Source organism: Tupaia chinensis, unplaced genomic scaffold (genome assembly GCF_000334495.1).
Source record: "Tupaia chinensis unplaced genomic scaffold, TupChi_1.0 Scaffold000617_2, whole genome shotgun sequence".
In the NCBI taxonomy this organism is placed as follows: domain Eukaryota; kingdom Metazoa; phylum Chordata; class Mammalia; order Scandentia; family Tupaiidae; genus Tupaia; species Tupaia belangeri.
In genome coordinates, this window is record NW_006160137.1 from 340,433 (window position 1) to 363,547 (window position 23,115).

The 23,115-nt window shown below is 39.2% G+C and overlaps 1 protein-coding gene across 1 annotated transcript in view; it reads left to right on the top strand.

Annotated features, from left to right (window-relative positions):
- Window positions 1–23,115, top strand: part of TGFBR2 (transforming growth factor beta receptor 2) — a 147,606-nt gene that overhangs the window by 28,988 nt on the left and 95,503 nt on the right. The gene's annotated exons all lie outside the window — the stretch shown is intronic.

Genomic DNA, 23,115 nt, shown 5'->3' on the forward strand with positions numbered 1-23,115 from the left:
GGGTGATTTCTCACTTTCTGTCTCTCTGTGTCTCTTGTGAGCATACACCCTATCGCAAAAATCTCTCACTAAAATATAGATAGAGAGATAGATAGATAGATATAGATAGATAGATAGATAGATAGATAGATAGATAGATAGATAGATAGATAGATAGATAGATAGATAGATAGATAGATAGATAGATAGATAGATAGATAGATAGATAGATAGATAGATAGATAGATAGATAGATAGATAGATAGATAGATAGATAGATAGATAGATAGATAGATAGATAGATAGATAGATAGATAGATAGATAGATAGATAGATAGATAGATATAGTTTCTTAACTGGAACTCATAGATTAGTTTATAAAACTTACCTGTAGGTAAATTATAGCATACAAGAGGAGATCGTTAAATGGGCAATAAATGTAATATCGTATGATAAGCACAGTGAAGAACAGAAACATAGTCTTGGAATTACATGGGGCTCACGTACAAGTTCTGTCATACACTAGTTTTGATGCCTAAAATGTATGTTCTCAACAAGAAAAAATGGGAATAATAACCCTTTATCATTCAAGTAATACAAAACCAAAGTGAAATTGTTGTAACTGTAAGAACACTCAGATTGGCAGCACTGGTGCAGCAGCAGTGCAATGCCCCATGGTAGTGAAACCAAATGAGAAGGTCCCAGGTTCACATTCTCAGGCCTTCCAGAATATACAAGGTGTGTGTGTTTACGTGCCCATGGTCTGGTCTGGCTACGGATGGGGATGGATGGGGGCTTGAGAACCCCATCAGGGAGACTTTTCTTTCTTGGCATCTCTCTGTTTCTGTCTTAATTTTTCTCATGAAATAAATAAATAAACTTGAACAACAGCAAAATAACATCAGTTATCTCATGTTAGAGAGGTTCTGAATAGATTGATTCAGCTCCTTGAGGGCATTATTAAGAGATGAGTTCCTTGTCTTATGGTATCCTTTGCCCTCAGCAGTGCCCCTCCATGTTTGTCAGATGGCTATACGAGCTCCATTTCCTCGTACAGCCATAGCCAAAGGTCTAAAAATGGAAGTCATGCATCTCTTTTTAAGAGCAGCAAAAGTTTATCAGAAGCCATTCTCCCATGTACCAACCCCCACTGCCAGCAAACTTCCCCTTGTTTGACCAGACAGAATTGCATCACATTCTCATGTCTTAACTTCTAGCTGGTGAAACTAGTGAAATGGCATGACTGGCCCAGATGAATCAATACTCATCTTCTTGAAATATGCAGAGAATAGGCTTTTTCCTCCACCCAAAGACATTGTGGGTATACAGAGTAAAGGCACTGGTACAAAATCCAGAAGGAATTTCAGGAAGGAAAGTTATGTGGATTTGGTGGGATTATGTGGTTGGGAGTGGGCATGCAGCAGAGGGATTTAGGAAGACAGCTAAACTATTTACTAAAGTACTCTCATGGTTAATGTATGAAAGGAGCTGAGCAGTGTGTAGTTCACAAGAGGAGCACAGTTAATGGTTGTCAGTGTTATCTAAAAAATACTGATGGGATCCAAGAAGCATCCCCCAAGCAAAGTCACTCCAAACATTGAAGACAGAGGCACTATCACATTGCCTGCATGAAAAATGAAAAGGGAAGATGGGAAGCCCGAGGTCATGGGGGTAAAAAAGGTAGTCAACTAAGGAGATGCTCAGTTTGATATGAGATATGGATGAGGAGTCTCAAAAGACTTTAAGCTTTCTGGCATGACATGACCAACATCTGTGGTTGTTGGTGTCATTTGTTAAAACAGGAATGTCAGTGAAGTGGCTGGTTTGGTTATAGAGGCAGAAATGCCAGTTTAGGGGTGGACAAGATAATTTTGAGGTGTCTGCAGACAATTCCTGTATAGATTTAATTGAAGTACAAACTGCTACCATTTACTAGTAATATGCTATGCATTCCATCAACAATATGTATCATACAACTACTGCATTCCTGGGACCAAGTTCATTTACTTTCTTTTATGTGATCTTCCCAACGTTAATTTGAGATAGTTGTCCAGTGGTCGCCAACCTTTCCATTTTGTAACCTCATTGCTGATACATCATTGATAGTTAATTACATCATTAGCAGCAATGTCCTCTAACACAAAAACCACATTGTGCAAGTTTACTCGGGAGCATTTTTATCTGTCTCTCATTACAATTAGAATCAAGACTGTACACTCATTAACAATTTCTCAGTTCATTTGCACTCCAGAACCTGACAATCCCATGCTTGAAAACTCACCGAATGCTATCTACTGATGAAATAGACCACATTCCAATACCTGCAAAGAAAAGCTTACTATTGATAATGAATTGTATACACACATGAACATACAAGTAAATATATCTCAATCATATTGATTGGTGCTTTCAAAGTTATAAAAAGTTTTTGGAGATCTCATCACATTTTATTCCTAAGGAAACATTGTCAGTTAGGTTCTTGTTTTTCCTTTATCCTTGATAGTTGTGTGCTTATGCATGAGACAGAGGGGTAGAGAGAGAGACAGAAGCACCCTCCATGGGCTCTGGTCACACCACCATCCCTTCCTCCAGCCCTCCAGTCTATGAGATCCTGGGTGTTCCATCGCATGCCCATGGCGATTTGGGCTCACCAGGCCAATCACTTCCAGTGATCTGAACTGCAGTTGATTTTTTTTTTTTTTTTGGTATACATGATGAGAGTTGAATCAAGTGTTTTGTTTTGTTTGTGTTTTGTTTATGGCAATTCCAATAGTCCAATAGCATTTGTTTAAAAAAAAATGGTTTTTCTTTCATGAAATTGCTTGTGTACTTTCATAAAAAATGATTTGAACTTAAGTGGGTCTATTGCTAGGGTTGCTGTTCTGATCTGTTGTTTTATATGTCTACCCATATGCCAATACCGCTGTCCTGATAACCATAGCTTGAAATCAGGTAGGCTGAGTCCTCCAACTTTATTATTCCTTTTCAAAATTGTTACTTAAGTTCTTTTGATTTTCCATAATAAGTGTAGAATAATGTTTTGTATTACTTTTTCTTTCTATTTATATTGCTAGCATTTTAGTAAGAACTGTATTAAACCTGTATTTCAGTTTAGGAAGGATTGACATCTTTTCTATTCTGAGTATTACATATCTATAGTATATAGATATGTGATAGATATTAATATGTAATAGATATTACATAGCTATAGTGTTTAATTTTCTGAGTTATGTAAGTGGCATTGTATGTTTCATTTCAGTGTCCACATGTTCATTGGTAGTGTGGAAATACAGTTGATGTATGTTTATCTTGTATTATGTGACCGTGCTGAATTCACTTATTTCTAGGAGTTTTTTGTTTTTATTTATTAATTTTTTTAAAAGGCTGTCATCTGTGAATAGGGACAGTTTTCCATTTCCTTTTCTTACCTGTATTTCCTGTGCTTGCTTTATTGCACTGATGAGAAAACGAATACTATATAGAAAAAGAATGATGAGAATAGACATCTTGCTTTGACCCCCATTCTAGGAAGAAATCATTCAGGCTTTGACCATTATATTTCATGTTCCTTGTAAGTTTTTGTAGATCCCTTTATCAAGTTGAATAAGTTCTCTTATATTGCTATTTTTTTAATTGCCAGAGGATACATGTACTCAGAGAAACAGAGAGTGAGACACAGAGGGAGAAAGCAACCCCCACTGGGTCATGGTCATGCCACGTTTTTCATTTCTCCATTGTGTTTGGATTTGGGACATACAAGAACATGCACACTGTGTTTTTCAAGCCACTGAGGCCTGGATTCTGACTGCACTGGTTTTATGAATTTTAACTCCTTTAATCTCTAGGCTATGGAGCTATCCCTGTTATCATTCTATTATTAATTTCCATTATTAATTAATTAATAATTATATTATCAGTTTCAGTGAAACATGAAAATATCACCTATCTTTACCCTTCTCCATTTATAATGTAATTAGCTAAAATATTTGTTTGATTCTATTCTAGTCTCAAAACATACTCTGTATGACTTTGAATCTTTTAAATTTGTTGAGGCTTGTTTCAAGGCCCAGGATTAATCTATCTGGGATTGTGTTCTGTGTGTCCTTGAAAAGAATCTATATTCTGCTATTCTTGGGTGGAATGTTGTATGAATATTGATTAGATCCTGTTGGTTAATGGCATTATTTTGTTTTTCTTTATCATTGATTATTTTATTTTGGTTCTATCAATTGGAAACAGAAGTGTGTTGAAATCTCCAACTATAATTATTATTCATGTATTTATTTTTAGTTCTATCCATTTTTGCTTCATGTATTTTGCAGATCTTTTTTTGGTGTATGCATATTAAGGAGTGCTGTGTCTTTCTGGGGAATTGACACTGTATTATTATATAATGTCACTCTTTCTCATAATATTCTTTGCTCTGAAGTCTACTTTATCACATAGTAATATAGCCATCTTTTTTTAAATTGATATTTGCATAATATATATTCCTATCATTTTCAATTCCAACCTGCCTGTATCTTTATATTTGAGGTTTATTGCATGCTGCCAATACTTTGATTGTTTTAAAAAATACACTCTTGCAATCTCTTTTAATTGGTACAGTTAGACTATTTATATTTAATGTAATTATTAACCAATTTGGATTTAAATGTACTTTTCCTAATATTTGTTTCTCTATTTGCATTTTCTCTACTCCAAAATTTTTTGAATTCTGTTTTAATTGGTTGGTAGTGTTTTGAATGCATCTCTATCTAGCTTTATCAGTGGTTTTACGTGATGTATGCATAACATATTACAGTGTTATTATTTTATCAGTTTGAGTGAAATATAAAAATATCACCTCTCTATCCATACTTTACCCTTCTCCATTTATAATATAATTGTCTTAAATATTTATCCCACACACACTTAGAGCCACATCAGATGGTCTTCATACAGCAAAACAGGATTTAGAAAACTCAAAAAAGAAGGAAAATGTACTGTTTACCCATAATTTTACTCCTTTCCTTGTATTTTCTCTCTTATTGATTTCCAAGATTCCTTATCTTGTCATTCCCTTTATGTTTAATGAACATCTTTTAAGGTCTTCAAGTATTCGTGAAGAATTGTTTTATTAAATATAAGCTCGTAGGCTTATCGTTTTAGTCCTTTAGTGTCTGAAGGTATTGTACCACTTCTTCCTAACCATCATAGTCTTAGAAGAGAAATCTACTGCCATTCTAATTTTTCCTCCAGCAGGTAAGGTTCTGTTTTTCTTTGGCTTCTTCCATTTTTTGTCTTTAGCTCTTAGGATTTTAATTAGCATATTATTTGGCATTGATTTAGTTGACTTTATTCTCTGCAGGCTTTGTTTAGCTTTTTATATGTACACATATAATAGGTCTTGCCAAATTTGGAAAATTTTGGGCTGTTACTTCTTCAAGTAGTTTTTCTGCCCCACTCTTTTTCTCCTCTTCCAAGACTCTATACCATAAGTGTTAGACATACTGTTAGAGTATCATAGGTCCGTAAGGCTATCTTTATTTGTTTCTGTCTATTTTCTCTCTGTGGTTCTGGCCTGGTAATTTTTACTGTTCTGTCTTCTAGTTCCCTAATTTTTAGTTCTGTCATCTCTAATCTGCTGTTGATTCCATTTACTGGATTTTAGTTCTTCATTTTTCAGTCCTAAATTTCCATTTGTTTTCTTATTATATCTTTTTGGGGTTTTTTGCTGGTATTTTATATTTCTTTCTTTAAGTTCATTTATTTAGTTCATAGACAGGAGACACAGAGAGAGAGAGAGAGAGAAACAGAAGCAGAGAGACAAAGAAAAAGGCACTCTTTTTTTTTTTTTTAAGGTTTTAGCTATAAGGGTACATGTGCTCTCCAGAAAGACAGAGAGAGACAGAGAGACAGAAAGCAAGAAATCATCCCTGAGGGGGGATGGCCACGCCACAATCCCTTCTCCTCCATTCTCCTCTCGGGATCTTGGGCACACACAAACATGCACCTGGTGTGAGTTTAAGCCACCGGGTCTAGGACTTGAACAGCAGTCGACTACGTGGGAGTCTAGCGACATAGCCATTATGCCAACTGCTGCTCCCAAAAGGCACTCTTGACAGAGTCTTCACACCATGATTTATCTCTCAACTTCAGCCAGCCCCAGATCATGGGCACACATGACCGATGTGCTCAGAGTAGTGTCTGAACATGAACCGGAAACTTCCCATGTGAGTCAACCTCACAGAGTATAACATTACTGCTGTCCTGCCATTCAGCCTCATATTCAATGATACTGCCTACATTTTTGTTTGATTTTGTTTCTGACATGTTACTAATCATTAAATCCTTTTTTTTAATGGCCGCTTTGTGTGTGTGTGTGGTTTTTATTTGTTATTTTTTAAAAATAATTATTTATTTAATTTTATGTATTCAATCATTTATTTTCATTTGACCAGAGAGAGACACAGAGAGCAAGAAAGAGGGAAAGTGAGAAAGTAAGTCACCAGATCCAGTACTTGAACCGTGGTCAGTTATGTGGGAGTATTCTGTGTCTTAACCGCCATGTCACCTGCTGGCCCCTATTTTTGAATTCTGTTTTAATTGGTTGGTAGTGTTTTGAATGCATCTCTATCTAGCTTTATCAGTGGTTTTACGTGATGTATGCATAACATATTACAGTGTTATTATTTTATCAGTTTGAGTGAAATATAAAAATATCACCTCTCTATCCATACTTTACCCTTCTCCATTTATAATATAATTGTCTTAAATATTTATCCCACACACACTTAGAGCCACATCAGATGGTCTTCATACAGCAAAACAGGATTTAGAAAACTCAAAAAAGAAGGAAAATGTACTGTTTACCCATAATTTTACTCCTTTCCTTGTATTTTCTCTCTTATTGATTTCCAAGATTCCTTATCTTGTCATTCCCTTTATGTTTAATGAACATCTTTTAAGGTCTTCAAGTATTCGTGAAGAATTGTTTTATTAAATATAAGCTCGTAGGCTTATCGTTTTAGTCCTTTAGTGTCTGAAGGTATTGTACCACTTCTTCCTAACCATCATAGTCTTAGAAGAGAAATCTACTGCCATTCTAATTTTTCCTCCAGCAGGTAAGGTTCTGTTTTTCTTTGGCTTCTTCCATTTTTTGTCTTTAGCTCTTAGGATTTTAATTAGCATATTATTTGGCATTGATTTAGTTGACTTTATTCTCTGCAGGCTTTGTTTAGCTTTTTATATGTACACATATAATAGGTCTTGCCAAATTTGGAAAATTTTGGGCTGTTACTTCTTCAAGTAGTTTTTCTGCCCCACTCTTTTTCTCCTCTTCCAAGACTCTATACCATAAGTGTTAGACATACTGTTAGAGTATCATAGGTCCGTAAGGCTATCTTTATTTGTTTCTGTCTATTTTCTCTCTGTGGTTCTGGCCTGGTAATTTTTACTGTTCTGTCTTCTAGTTCCCTAATTTTTAGTTCTGTCATCTCTAATCTGCTGTTGATTCCATTTACTGGATTTTAGTTCTTCATTTTTCAGTCCTAAATTTCCATTTGTTTTCTTATTATATCTTTTTGGGGTTTTTTGCTGGTATTTTATATTTTTTTCTTTAAGTTCATTTATTTAGTTCATAGACAGGAGACACAGAGAGAGAGAGAGAGAGAAACAGAAGCAGAGAGACAAAGAAAAAGGCACTCTTTTTTTTTTTTTTAAGGTTTTAGCTATAAGGGTACATGTGCTCTCCAGAAAGACAGAGAGAGACAGAGAGACAGAAAGCAAGAAATCATCCCTGAGGGGGGATGGCCACGCCACAATCCCTTCTCCTCCATTCTCCTCTCGGGATCTTGGGCACACACAAACATGCACCTGGTGTGAGTTTAAGCCACCGGGTCTAGGACTTGAACAGCAGTCGACTACGTGGGAGTCTAGCGACATAGCCATTATGCCAACTGCTGCTCCCAAAAGGCACTCTTGACAGAGTCTTCACACCATGATTTATCTCTCAACTTCAGCCAGCCCCAGATCATGGGCACACATGACCGATGTGCTCAGAGTAGTGTCTGAACATGAACCGGAAACTTCCCATGTGAGTCAACCTCACAGAGTATAACATTACTGCTGTCCTGCCATTCAGCCTCATATTCAATGATACTGCCTACATTTTTGTTTGATTTTGTTTCTGACATGTTACTAATCATTAAATCCTTTTTTTTAATGGCCGCTTTGTGTGTGTGTGTGGTTTTTATTTGTTATTTTTTAAAAATAATTATTTATTTAATTTTATGTATTCAATCATTTATTTTCATTTGACCAGAGAGAGACACAGAGAGCAAGAAAGAGGGAAAGTGAGAAAGTAAGTCACCAGATCCAGTACTTGAACCGTGGTCAGTTATGTGGGAGTATTCTGTGTCTTAACCGCCATGTCACCTGCTGGTCCCTATTCTTACTTAAAACTTGTGTTTTCATTTTTGACTCTGCTTCAGTGGGGTTGGAAGACACAACCTTGTTACTAATGGGTGAAGGTAGAACTCCTGGATCTTCACCTGACCTCTGCCAACACCTCAGTGGTAGGTGTGAGGAGTTCCTCATTGTTTCAGGGTTCAAGTTGGAGTTCCAGCTACTTAGTGGTTTTCACTGACCTGGTGGTGGAGGTGGACCTGGGCAGGGGTGAAAGTCCTGAATCTCCACTAGGTCTCCTATGGTATCATCCTGGTGGAAAGGGGTAGGGATATCTTGTTACTGCCAAATGGGGGTTGAAGTCCAAGCACATAGTCCCCACTTACACCACTGAAGCAGGGAGGAACAGGGTGGGAGACTCATTACTGACCATCGAGGATAAAAATCTTGCTTTCCTACTTAGCCTTTCTGACAACACCATGGTAGAAGTATTAGGGTTCTTCATCATAGTCTCATAGGTCTGCATATCTAGGCTCTCCACTCATCTTTTGCTGGTATGGATAGGTGAGGGACTCGGTATTTTATGTACTGTTTTGCTGGAGAGGTTATTGCCTAAAATTTTTCTGTCTTACTAGGTTTCCCTGTTCCTGATATTTTAGTTAGAGAGGGTAGATTTTTTGCAGGGGCTTTTTATTCTATTTTATTTTATTTTTCTTTCCTATTAGTATTGACAGGTTGCTGACTTCTTCAGCTTCATGTCTGGATCGTATGAAGCAAAAAGGAAACCCAGGAAAAGTATTGCCATGTGATTTTTCTAGGTCCAGAGGCCTCTAGCTGGACTGCCTTTATCTCTCCATTTCTCATGGTCTTCTTATGTTGGTTTTATACTTACTGTCTGAGATTTTTAGTTGTATTTGAGGAATAGAGAACTAAGCCAACTTCCTGGAGACAGAAGCCTGGCATGATTCTCATATTAATTTCAAATGTAAAATAAATCAGGGTCAGAAACGTTGGATGGATTGCTCAGGCTCACCATGTTAGAAGGTGGAAAATCGGCAATAGAATTAAGAACACGCACTCCAAAGTGGGATAATCTGGTTTTCATATCTATCACTTACCTAAAATATTTTTGGTAAATTTCTCTTTTTGGATCACAGACCTTTTGGAGAATCTGATGGAAGCTAGGATCCTCTCATTTGAAAAAGACATTTATGCAACTGCATGTAAAATTTGGTACATTATTTGGATAAATTTGACAAATTCTAGGTGATGCTCTCCTCTTTTGGAAAAGAAGTATGCTATGGTCCTAGATGTAGAGGAGAGAGGAGCTACATTTATGAGGATTCAATGGAGAGGCACATTCTGAAAGGTCATTCACTAGTTCAAGAGTGAATCTCAGGATCAAGAGATTCTGAGACCATGCAGGCAGAGAGAACACAGAGATGGGAAGACTAACTTGGAGTTAGAGATGTAAGTTGGCAGAAAACGGTGCTTAGGAAGGCCATGAGAATACAGGAAAGAACAATCAGAGAACCGATTTGTATTTTGCTTCTTACTACCTGGGTAGCTTGGGACAAATGACTAACATCTTGGGATATTGATTTCTTCATCTGTGACATGGAGGTAATAGTCCCTGCCATTACATCAGTACTTAAAATTATACATTAATAATCAATCCCTTAGATCATGAAGGAATAAAATCATATAAGTGGAGCCTCCTTGTGAACTGGAAAATGCTACACCAATATTATTTTTTGGTCTAACTAGAAATTACCCACTTTACCCAGAAGTGGAACTGTATGGACAGAATTGCTATTTTTAATAAGATATTTATGTCTAGGGCTTGATATGAAAACTTATAAAAGGTCTATGGTAAAGTTGTGATCCAGTTTTCCATATTTAGAGGAAAATTTCATAGGAACATAGGTGTTCCCCATAAAAGCAGAAAATAGGTTTCCCTGAAGCAGGTGGTTGAAATGAACCCAAAACGGAGAGATTAGAAGGTGTCTAGCCAGTCCAATAAAACCCTGTGTTGTGAAAATAGTCCAATGCTTTCATTGTCTTCTAAAAGTTCCTTTTACAGGTGGAGGACAAATGATAATGATACATTTCAAAGGCGGCCTCTCTGAGCCACTTCCTGTAGAATATAGGAAAGAAGTGGCAACATTCTGGTAGCCTTTAGGTGAGGAATGACTAAGTGAGGTACAGATGGTTTAATTTTATTATGACTGGGAGATAAACACTTCCCATGGCAATTCTAAACGATAACTAAGGGGTCCATTGTCAGCTTCAGGAAGGAGGCACCCCTTTGAAAAGCCTGAAGGCCCAAGTGGTGCATGCTTTGCCAATGATTCAGTGGGTTAATAATTAATAACCTCTTAAGACTTGCGCAAATAATTATGCAAGAGCACGTATCACAGCGTGCATTCATCACCCCAATCCACTAAAGCATAAGTGTTCTGTTACCAAATATTCTTTGCAAACACACTCAGCCGTTAATCAAAAGCTTCTTCATGTCAGGAGCTACCGTGAACTGACCAAAGTCAGTTTGTCATTGACAACTCTTTGATTAAGCTGAGTGCAGAGCAGAAGTCAAAAATGGGTGAGAACTTAAGGTCTCCCCCCATCTTTGCTACTGGTTAACGTTTAACAGTGAAAGTGAGTCCAACTGAATTCTGCCACACTATCGAATGTTGATTGGCCGCTGGGCATTAGTCTCTTCTACAAATAAAGCTAATTCTCTGTGCTTGGTCCTTTCACATACTCTGAATGTATTTTGTGGGAAATGGTCACTCTAGGAAAATGAGAACATTTTCTAGAAGCAGGATACAGTTAGTTGGAGATCAAATATCAAAATACCCCCCAAATGGTTGTACACAGGACTGGGTTTTTAGAACTCGAGCTCCACCGTAAAGGGTACAGGCCCTTCCATCCCACGCATTCCACACCAGGAATGCTGCACAGTTCTTGAAGCCAATCTACACATCTTGAGCAACGATCATTTCACCAATTAAAGGTCATTCTTTACCTTCATTTTGCCAATTAACAAATTCTCTGGAGTTGACTAAAGATAAGGATAGCTGAAGCAATGGCGGAAATTGCCTAAAGGTGTGGCCTTTTGATAAGAGCTTTCCAGCGGCTACCACTAACCCTGAAATATTTATCTTTCAACATTTTTACCAGCAAATCTTAAGTATTCATTGACTTTCAACAGCACGCATTCATTTTATTTGCCCCAATACGTGTAATTCTGTGGATCTGAAGTACACACAACATGTAGCTCTTAAAATGGTTATTATTGTTATTTTACTTCTTCTTCTCTCTTTCTTTTTCTTTCTGAATATCTCTGATCATCTCTGATCATCTCCCTCCTCTGAGCAAAATCTTTAATGCCTTTTCATCGTCTTCATTCTGACAGGAAAAACAGGTCCTTTCAGAGTTGAAATTATCCTCGGCTGTTCTTGGGTGTTGAAATTGTTTATTAGTAGGGACCAGCAGTTGGTGTAATGGCTATGTCGCTAGACTCCCATGTAGTTGACTGCGGTTTGAGTCCTGGACCTGGTGGCTTAAACTCATGCCAGGCATTTGTGCGTGCATGCCCAAGATCCCAAGAGGAGAAGAGATTGCAGCATGACCATCCCACTGGGGGCTGATTTCTCGCTTTCTGTCTCTCTATCTCTCTCTTTCTGGCAAGCACACACGCCCTATAGCAAAAACCTCTCCAAAAAAAAAAAAAAGGAGAGAAATTATTTATTAGTGTATAAAAATGAGCAAATGCCAAAAAACCCTAAGTCTTATACTTTTATATGTTTGCAATATATAGTGGCTTTAAATACATAGATATATATGTGTGTGTATGTATATATGAGTGTGTGTGTGTGTGTGTGATGGTGACCAGAACACCCTCCTCTTTTCATTAGTGGATTTCTCTGTGTTAGTTAAAAATTATTTTAGCTGGGACCAGCAGTTGGCATAATAGCTATGTCACTGGACTCCCACGTAGTCAACCACGGTTTGGTTCCTGGACCCGGTGACTTAAACTCAGGCTGGGTGCATGTGTGTCCAAAATCCCAATAGGACAATGGAGAAGGTATTGAGGTTGGTCATGTGCCCTAAATTCTGTTGTGTGTACGTGCCCAAGATCCCGAGAGGAGAATGGAGGAGAAGGGATTGTGGCATGGCCATCCTCCCTGGGCAAGTGATTTCTTATTTTCTGTCTCTCTGTCTCTCTCTCTCTGTATTTCTGGTGAGCACATACACCCTATAGTAAAAGAAAAAAAAAAAAACTCTACAAAAATTATTATTTTAGCTGAGACTAGCACAATGTAAATTAATTTCTTCTCATAATTCTACAATCTGGACTGGGATTACTTTGCTGTTCTCCCTGGCATTTTCTGGGACTGGAAAGTACAGGACACTTCATCAGTCATGCGTTTTGTGTCTCCACTCGTAGATCTGGAATCTCTGGCAGCTGTTTGAGCTTTTTTTTTTTTTTTTTCTTCTTTTTCCCTTCATGTGGCCTGTCACATGTCACATGGCAAGCTTCCCTACAGCCCAATTTCTCAGAGCATTTAGACTTCTTACCTGGTAACTGTTTTCTGAGAGAGGAAGTATTTTTTCAAGGCCACTTCCAGAACTGACTCTGTGTCACTTCTGCTAAATTCTGTTGTTGAAAGTTGAAAGCTGCAAAAGTAGCCTAGATTTAAGAAGAGGGAAAATAGGAAATAGACTCCTTCCCACCTCTCAAAATGAGGAGCGGCATGTGAATACAGTGAAGAAAGAGTAGATAATAGTCATCTTCAAAGAATTTAAAGACCGTCTATTGCACTCAGAGAATGCCTACATAGAAGCTACTGCAAGTATGGGTTCGGCGCTTCTACTCTGTGATACCTTTGGCCTTCCTTTCACTGCAGGGAGATGATTGCATCATCGCCAACTATTTTATCATCCCCTAACTATGTTCAGAGGGAGAAAGCAAGAATAGGTGAAGGGTAGAGTGGTTCTCCTTAGATACTTCTTTCTTATAAGGTAGAAAAACAATTTCCTGGGACCAGCAAATAGTGAGGCGGGTTATCTTGCCGGACTCCTATGTAGTTGACTGCAGTTTGAGTCCAGGACTTGATGGCTTAAAACTCAGGCGGGGTGCATGTGTGTCCAAAATTCCGATAGGAGAATGGAGAAGGTATTGAGGCTTGGCCATGTCCCCTAGGGAGTGATTTCTCACTTTCTGTCTCTCTGTCTCTTGGCACATGCAAATGTCAGACAGCAAACAAATCTCTCTAAAAAAAGAAAAATTATAAAATTTCCTACAAGCCCTCATCAGATTTCTTCTTGCTTCTCTTTGGCCAGAATTAGATCACATACCTACCCTCAGACAAGTATGGGTCTTTTCTTTAAGATGTAGCTACTTCTAAATCCTAAACAAAATTGGACTCTAACAGCAAGGTTGAAGGGGTAGAATAGATTTTAAAGAAGCAAGAAATGAGGTTGACTATATCCTGTAATTCTGTCTGTGAATGAAGTAGCAGAAGATACGAAACATTTAAATTAGAGGCCTACTGCCTTCCTCACCTCCAGTTCTTGCAACAAAACTTTTGGTTTTCAGAAACTTTCCTAATGTTATCACTTGCATACTACTTTAGCCTCACGTTTTCATACCACTCTTCACACCCCTTGTATCTCTTAGCCATGGCCTCAAAAATTATGAAGGACAAAACATCCAAAACCTCAGTGATTTAAATAACATTGATTGGGGCCAGCAGGTAGTGTGGTGGTTAAAAGCACTGGACTCCCACATGGCCAACTGTGGTTCGAGTCCCAGACCTGGTGACTTGCTTTCTTACTCTTCCTCTCTCTCTCTCCCGCTCTGTCTCTTTCTGGCCAAACTGAAGTTAATGAATAAATAAATAAATAAAGTTAAATAAAATAATTATTTTAAAAAATAGCATTGATTAATTTTTAGTCACACATTTGTGGCTTGGCTGGCAAAGGCCGAGCTTGGAAACTAGTAAGAAGTTGGATTCATGTGTGTTCCACATGTCTCTCATCCTCCATTGTCCAACAGACTAATTAATGGAGGCACCTTTAACTCCTGGCTATGGTGAAATTACATATGGCTAAGCCCATCCACTTGCTAAGCCTTTCCTAGGTTCATGTCTATCGACACCTATTGGCCAAAGAAATGAATGATAGGGTCAAACTTAGAGTCAAAAGGCAGAAAAGTATCCTTTGCCTTTAGTGGGAGGAATCATGCAGTTATGAGGCAAACAGCTTGGATTCAGGGAAGGGTACCAAATTGCAGCAAATAATTCAATGTAGAATTCCTTCAAATCTATACTCTTGACATGCTGAAATCTTGACGTTTTCTTAAACTCTTCAAGCTTTCACAGCTCCTTGTCGCTACATTGCTGGCCTGTGTAGTTGTAACATTGTCCTCTGCCTTCCCCTGACTATCAGCCTTCCGGACTCAGCTTGGAAGGCTTCTTTCCTGATGCTTTCTCTTACTCTGAGGCTCAGTCAATGACCTCTCAAGTCAGCTCCTAAGGTACCCTGTCTCTGAGCTGGTCACCCTTATGAAAGGAAAATGTCATTTTCATTAATATATTTGTTTCCTTATCTATGTTTCACATTAGATCATAAGGGTACCCTAATAGCCTTGAATGTAGGTGAGGGTTACAATTTTTGGTTCTTTATGTCTTCAGTGTTTAACACAGCATTTGCTCCACAGCAGAGAATCAAATGCTGACTGAACAAATAAAGACATGGATGGTGAGTTGAAATTCTATCCTGAAGTCAGTGGGAAGCCATTGAGGAATTTTAAATGTGATTGTTATTTTTATCTTGTTGCCAGAGAACATTTTGAGAGAAGTGGAGGACATAATAGAATGGGGCGAAACTAGTTAAAAAGATGAACCTCCACACGAAATAAAAATAGATGGAACTAAAATAATGCCTGTGGTGGGAATAAGAACAGAACAGTTGCAAGAAACATACAGAAAGTGCATGAACAGGATCAAATTCATGGAGATTAAAGTAGAAGCGAAGACTTGGCTGGTTTTTGTGTTTCTAGCTGGGCCTACCAGTTGGAAATGGACCTTTGTCTCAACATGGGGAATGTACAAAGGGCATGCAGTTGATAAAGTCCAGTTTAGAATTGTGAACATGTGATACAAGTGAAATATCTATGAGGAGAGTCAGTAGGCACATGGATTAATGAACCTTAAGTGAGAAATCAGAGCTTTACATTTAGATTTGGAAATCATTATTATTTGAAATAAAGTCATATAGGTAGCTACGGTCCTAGGAGCAGTGAGGGAAGGGGCAGAGGACAGATTTGTAAGTAATTGTATTTGACCTGTAAGTGGAAGGAAACATAGCTGTAACGGTATTGGGAAGGAGGCACTGGGTTGGCCACATGGCCTAGTGGTTAAGGAAGCTGACTATGCGGTTCGAATCCCGACCCTGAGGATTTAAAAAAACTTATTGGGCATGTGTGTTTGTCCCAAATACCAACAGGATGGAGAAATGGAGGAGCCACTCATTGGGGGTGGCTTTCTCCCTCTCCCCCACTCCGTCTTTCTGTCTGGTGAGTGCACACACCCTCCTCTGGCAAATAAGTAAAGAGAGAGCGGGAGAGAGAGAAGGAGACAGAAAAACGGGGCATACTCATTTGCTAAAGCTGCCAAAACAAGGTATCATGGTCTAGGTGGTCTAAACAATGGAAATTTATTTTCTTATACTCTGGAGGCCAGAAGTCCAAGATCAAAGTGTCTGCAGGATCAGTTTCTCCTGCGGCTTCTCCTTGGCTTGCAGAAGATGCCTTCTCACTGTGTCCTCAGATGACCTTTTCTCTGTGTGCTCATATCCCTGATATCTCTTCCTCATCTGATAAGGACACCAGTCCCACTGGATTAAGACCCCTTATAGTCTCATTTAACTTTAATTGTATCTTTAAAGACCTAATCTCCAAATACAGAAACATGGTGGGTTAGAACATCAGCATAGGAATTTGGGGGAAAACACAATCTAATTTTTTTAGAGGTGTTTGCCTTAGGGCATGTGTGCTTGCTGGAGAAAGAGAGAGAAAAAGACAGTGAGAAGGAAAGTAAAAATACACTCCCCCAAGAGGATGGCCACACTGCAATCTCTTCTCCATTCTCCTACTGGAATCTTGGGCACATACACACATGCACCTGGAGTGAATTTGAAGCCACTGGGTCTAGGACTCACACCATGATCAGTCATGTGGGAGTCCAGCAATGTAACCACTATGCTATCTGCTGGTCCCACACGATCTGCTCTTTAATGTGGAACTACAGTAGCAACATGGAAGTCAAGAGAGAAAATGCCACGGAAGGAAGGTGAACCAGTTAGTAATATCCATGGCAATAGAGAAGTCAGTCAACTACTCACTGAAAGTATCCCCTGGTTATACCAGTTAAAGACAAGATGTGAACTAAGCAAAAGAATTTTGTGATGGAAAGGTGACTCTAATGAGTTGATCAATAAATAAGAGGTGAGCAAATAGTGATAACAGAAGGTTGCTTTGATCATTCCAGAGTCGTTCGAAAGTGCTATGATTACTAGGTTGGTGTAAGAGCAGACTTTGCCTCTCCTTTGAGAATTTGATAACTAAGATTGCACATTTGTTACATGCACAGGGGCAGCAGAGGAAAGAAGAGTGCCCCCAAACCTAGTGAAATTGAGAAGCTTAAATACCCTCTTCACACAACAGCAGGGCTGGAATGTAAGCGACTTAGGGGAGACTAAGTGATGAACGAGAAAGAAGAAGGGGCTCTCAGAGTAGATGTTAGTTTGTGGCAAAATGGGCCTGGTGTCAGTTTTTAGCTTCTCCTGTGATAGAAGTCAACCTTTCCTGGTTGATGAAACTCTGGAGAACAGGACCGATGACAATTCAGTGCCTTTTGGAGACTCTGCTTTAAGAATAGAACAAGAGCACAGAGAAAGCTCCTCCCTGCATCTGCTGTTCACTATATTCCTTCAACTCAAAGTAATCAGCATGCCAACATGACATATTTTGGAGTGGTATTTTCTAAACTCCTTCACTGGTCAGGTGGTTAGGATCAACCATCTGAACAACTTTTTCTAGAGTGCAGACTCTGGAGCTAGACAGATCAGTGCTCAAACCAGGGCTCTGTCTCTTACTAGCTATGTGACCTTTGCCAAATACTTAATCTCTCTAATCCTCAAATTCTCCAGCAGTAAAGGGAAGATTAAGATAGTACTGCAAGGCCATACTCCAAAATGTTCATAGTGATTATCTCTGGCTAATAGGGTTAAGGAAGCTTTTAAATTTCTGCTTTTGGTTTATCTATATTTTAGGTTGTTTTTTTTTCTCTCCTTCCAATGAACTTGTTACTTTTGTAATTAAAAAGTATGTTCCTTTTATTTTTTTTTTCAAAAAGAAGCTATTAATGGTTCCTGTAAACATGTGGTGTAATTGCTGATTCTATTAATATCTCTGACAAACTGCAAACAATGAAATGAATGAAGATAGTGGATATTTTCATGTTTCATCCATTGAAGACATAAAAGAAACACACATTGAATACCTATAATCTTAAGGGCAGAGTTGGGCTCAAAGTTGAAAAAAGAATATTTTGTGCTTTCAAGGATTTCATCATTGGTTCTTCATTCCTTAAAAAAAAAAATAGTCATAATATACTCTATGTCAAAATGGGACAAACATAAGAAAACATAAGTTAAATGAACTAAATGCTTCCTGGTTCTTCCTAGGAAAGGAGTGGTCATATTAGGCTCAGGAAATTAAAAAATGTTTCTTAGAGACGCTCACATCATCCCTAAAGGGTAGGTCATCCACTCTTTGAACTGTTGTGTAATGGCTTATTGGTATGTTTCACAATACAGGAAAATTGGTCAAGAGGTAAGAGCTAAGAATGCAAGATGATTGGTTTACAAGAAGAGGAATCCCCCCCTGTCAACTGCTTTAGCTGTCTGCAACCTCAACAGCTGCATGTCAGAAAGTTCAGGGGACTAGAAAGTTCTTCCCTCATCACAATGGAAAAATGCAAGGTTTAAAATCAACTGCACTTCCATTCAATTTAGTTGTTTGTGTGTGTGTGTGTGTAGAACTCGACAAATACAGGTAGTCAAGTTGTTTAACCTCGGTTCAAGTTAACTTTTATAGTATTTTAAACTTCATAAGGGCTTGAAAATTACTTTGCTTATGTTTGAAACCCTAAATCAGGCTTTTATTATTTTTGTTTTCATTTACAAATGCTTCGATTTTTGCATACATACATTAACTGCCTGTGTGAACACGTTAATGACTTCTGTAAGCCAAATCTACAATTATGTGTGAAAACAATCGTTAGTATTATCAAAGGTATAAATTTTTCCTTTCAATGAGAATTCCAACAGGAAGGAAATAATTACAAAATTTTTCAGACTGTCCAATTGCAAAATGCATGAGTTTATGTCTTTATGATTTCATCATGATGACTTCTAAAAGACTAGTTTGCACTCAGCAATGCTGAACTTGAGACTGTCCCCAATTTCACGGGTAACTGAGCATTAAATCAGAAATGTGGCACGGTGGTTAAGGTGCTGGACTCCCACATGGCTGACCACTGTTTGAATCCTAGACTTGGCAACTTGAAAATCATGTCAGGCACTAGTACACGTGTGCCCAAGATCCCAGGAAGACAATGGAGAAGTCTAAAGGGATTGGGCTTGTGTAGTGGCCACCTCCCTCCTCCATGGGTGTTTTCTCACTCTCCCTCTCATTGTCTCTGTCTGTCAAGTGCACATGCTTTATGGCAAAAAAACTAAAAAAAAAAAGAAAGAAAAGAAAAAGAAATACTAAAAGCAAGGCCACTTTGTGATGTAGTGGTAATGAGCTGCTCAAAAGAAGTTGGATCCCACATGGCGACCATGCATGTCCAAGATCCAATGGACTGGAGGACCAGAGGCAAGGGATTGAGGTATGAGGTGCTTCTATCTCTACCTCTTTCTCAGTTGTGTGTACACATGTGCATCCTAACATGTATAAAGGAAAAAAAGAATCAAAAGAAAATGAAATTAAAACCAACATTAGTGATGTATCATAACAAAGAACTCCAGCTAAACAGTCTACCATGGAGCCGAATATGTCACACCTAGCCTCAACTAATGTAAAACATACGCCTTTGTAATAACTATAGAATAAAAAGCCTTTGGGATTGATTGGGCATTATTTTCCTCAGTCTGTTTGGGAAAGAAAAAAGTATAGTGAGGTATGCTATCCAGAGGAACTTGGGCAAATTTAGGGGGTTCGGGGAAGGGACACATACACATATTTCTCCATTTTTAAGAGAAGACAGTAGGGATGATATCATCCTCAGTTAAAATCTAGTCTGTTTATATCTCCAATTATTGGGTAGCAGAGTGCCTTTCCCAGAACTACAAAGTAACCAGGACATTTACATACAGTTTTCTGAATCTTTATTGCTTCATTTGTTCATTCACCCAATAAATATTTATTAAACATTCAATATATGTTAAGTGCTGGGGATACAGTTCTTTTTATTTTTAAGAAAAATGTTTTGCTATGGAGGGCATGCACTTGCCAGACAGAGCAAGACAGACAGAAAGAAAGTGAGAAATCTCCCCACAGGGGTGGCGGCTGGGGGGATAGCCATGCCTCAATCCCTTCTCCTTCATTCTCCTCTTGGAATCTTGGGCATGCATGCACACAGGACCAACGTGAGTTTTCAGCAGCTGGGTTTGGAGATTGAATCACAGACTACGTGGGAGTCCAGCACCATAACCATTATACCATCTGCTAGTCCCAGGGATACAATATTAAGGAAAGGGAAAGATCTAAGGCCTGCCTACCCTCAAGAAGTGTTGAGGGTAGCCATGGCGGTGCAGAAACACTGTGACACTGAGGCCACATGGGAAGGTTTATATCCCAAAGTCTTCCCATGCATCCCTGACTGAGGGTGAGTGGTTAGGAAATTCTCGCTCAAGGCCTGGCGGTATGGGCTAGGTGGGATTGCCGAGGAGGAATGGGGAGAAGTAGATTTTTTTTTTTTTTGGAGAGATTTTCACTGTAGGGCACGTGCGCTCGCCAGACAGACAGAGAGAGACATAGAGACAGAAAGCGAGAAATCACCCCCCAGGGGGGATGGTCATGCCGCAGTCCCTTCTCCTCCATTCTCCTCTCGGGATCTTGGGCATGCACGCATACGCGCCCGGCATGAGTTTTAAGCCACCGGGTCCGGGACACGAACCGCGGTCGACTACGTGGGAATCCAGCGACATAGCCATTACGCTAACTGCTGGTTCCCAGGGAGAAGTAGATTTTGAACTCGGTCTTCATCACAGAAGTGGCTCTAGCTTTGGCAAGGTTGGGGTGGGCAAGAAAATGCCCAGTCCTCTTGATTTCACTACATTTCTACATCCTAAACACTGAGTTTGAAAGTTGCATTTTCCTAAAAGACATGCTCAGATACCTCTTTGGTGCTAGGCAAAACAAACCTCAAAGTTGTAGGATCAAGCAAATGATAGAAGACTTCCAGAGTTGGTTTGGGTGAGGGCTATTTGCTATTTATTTACTTATTTACATATATGTATCTTTAATTAATCACTGTACACCTTTACAGCATACGAAGTGATTTTCCCAGTATAAATACATTGCATACTAGCTCAAACAAAGATATTACCAAACACATCAGCAGCAGATAATTTTGGACTATTTGCTTTTATTCCCAGAGCACCTGCCCCCTATCTCTGCAAACGATCTTTCTCTTGAGTAAAGAAATTCATTGTGTGAACGACTGGAAGATCTCCTGACCTCAGGACTCTAGAATTTAGATCTTTGAGAGGTGGAGGGAGGTTGGTCATAGAGTTTATTATCCTATTAGGATACATCTGAAAGAGAAAGCAGGTTTTATTAATAGTCAAACTGCATGATTGGGGGCCGACTGGTTGAGGGAGCCAGATCTCACAAGGCCTACCCTAGTTTGAATCCCAGAAGCTTGAAAAACAGGCCTGCCTATTACAAGCATGTGTATGTCCCAAATTCCAATAGGATGGAGAAATGGCAGAGAAGGGATTGCAGTGTGACCATGCTCTGTTGGGGGATGCTCTTCCCCACCTGCAGCAGATGCACCATCTGACAATTAAAAAACAAATTAAACTGCAAAACAGACATAAATCAGCATTGTCTTGGGCAAATCTGGTCGCCTCGGCAAGAAGAGAAATTTGAAAGTTTATACTGTCCTGTTCCCACAATTGCAACCTTTTTGCATGAAGAGACTAAGTATTCTCTTCACCTGCATTATTTGGAACGCAAACACAGGCATTTAGCTGACTTCCAAACCACTTGGTATAAGTTTGCTGCCATATTTGATGCACTTGGAAAATAATATATACATATATAATGTATATATATACATGTATTAATATATAATGTATATACATACATTTATAATAGAGATATATAATGTGTATATGTGTATATATGTGTGTATATATAAATGCACACACATTTAGAGAGTTTTTTATTATAGGGCATGTATACTTTCCAGAGAGATAGAAAACAAAAATCTCCCCCCAGGGAAAATGGCCATGCCACAATCTCTACTCCTTTCTCCTCTCAGGATTTTGGGCATGCAGGCACATGTGCCCCACATGAGTTTTAAGCTGCCGGATCTGGGACTCAGACGGCAGTCGACTACCTGGGAGTCCTGCGATGTAACCATTACACCACCTGCTAGTCCCATTAAATATTTTTTGCCATGGCAGCTGATGATTCACTATTATCCAGCAAAGCACCTCCAGAAAGACAGTTGAAAATGGGAGGCACCACCAGGGAGCTCATAAGACATAGGCAAACACTGGTTGACTCCTAGACCTATGCCATCAGAAGCTCCATTTTAAGATTCAAGTTATGGAAATGTACATTGATGTCTAAGAGGAAACTTTTTAACGTCAGCCTACAGTAAGAAAAGCATCTTAGAGGGCCAGCAGGTGGCTTGATGGTTGATGTGCTGGACTTCCACATAGTTGACCACGGTTTGAGTCCTGGACCTGGTAGCTTGCTTTCTCGCTGTAGCGGGCAGGTGGCATGGTGGTTAAGGGTGCTGGACTCCCACGTGACCAAGCGTGGTTTGAGTCCTGGACCTGGCAGCTTGCTTTCTCACTCTCCCTCTCTCGCTCTGTTCTTCTCTGGTCAAATAAAAATAAATAGTTAAATATAATAATTGTTTTTAAAAAGTCTTACAATATTGCCATGTACATGTATGTGTACACTTACATGCATATACCTGAACCACAGTTTAATGAAGCAATATGTACCATTACAAATCTTAGGGAAAAAGAAGTATGTGCACAGCTCACTAACAAGACTTTCAGGATCCCCTTCTGGATCTCAACTTCTAGTTTGAGAATGCAACTCTAAAGCACCTAGGTACATTCGAAAGGTAGGGGGGTTGCGGGGGTGGGGGCGATGCTTCCTATAGGTATGCTCTGGGAAGCGTGGACACTTTCTCTGCCCGGTTACTCTGCGAAGCGTGCCCTTAAGTCCTGAGTAAGCACGGGGAGCGAGGAAGCTCCGAGTGGGGTGGAAGGGCTGCGCGGGGCAGCTGAAAGTTTGCCAAAGGCCTCGGAAGGGCTGGCCTAGGGGACGTGATTGGCAGCTACGAGAGAGCGAGGGCTGCGAGCCGAGGAGAGGGAGAAGGCTCCCCGGCGGCGAGAGGTCCTGCCCAGCTGTTGGCGAGGAGT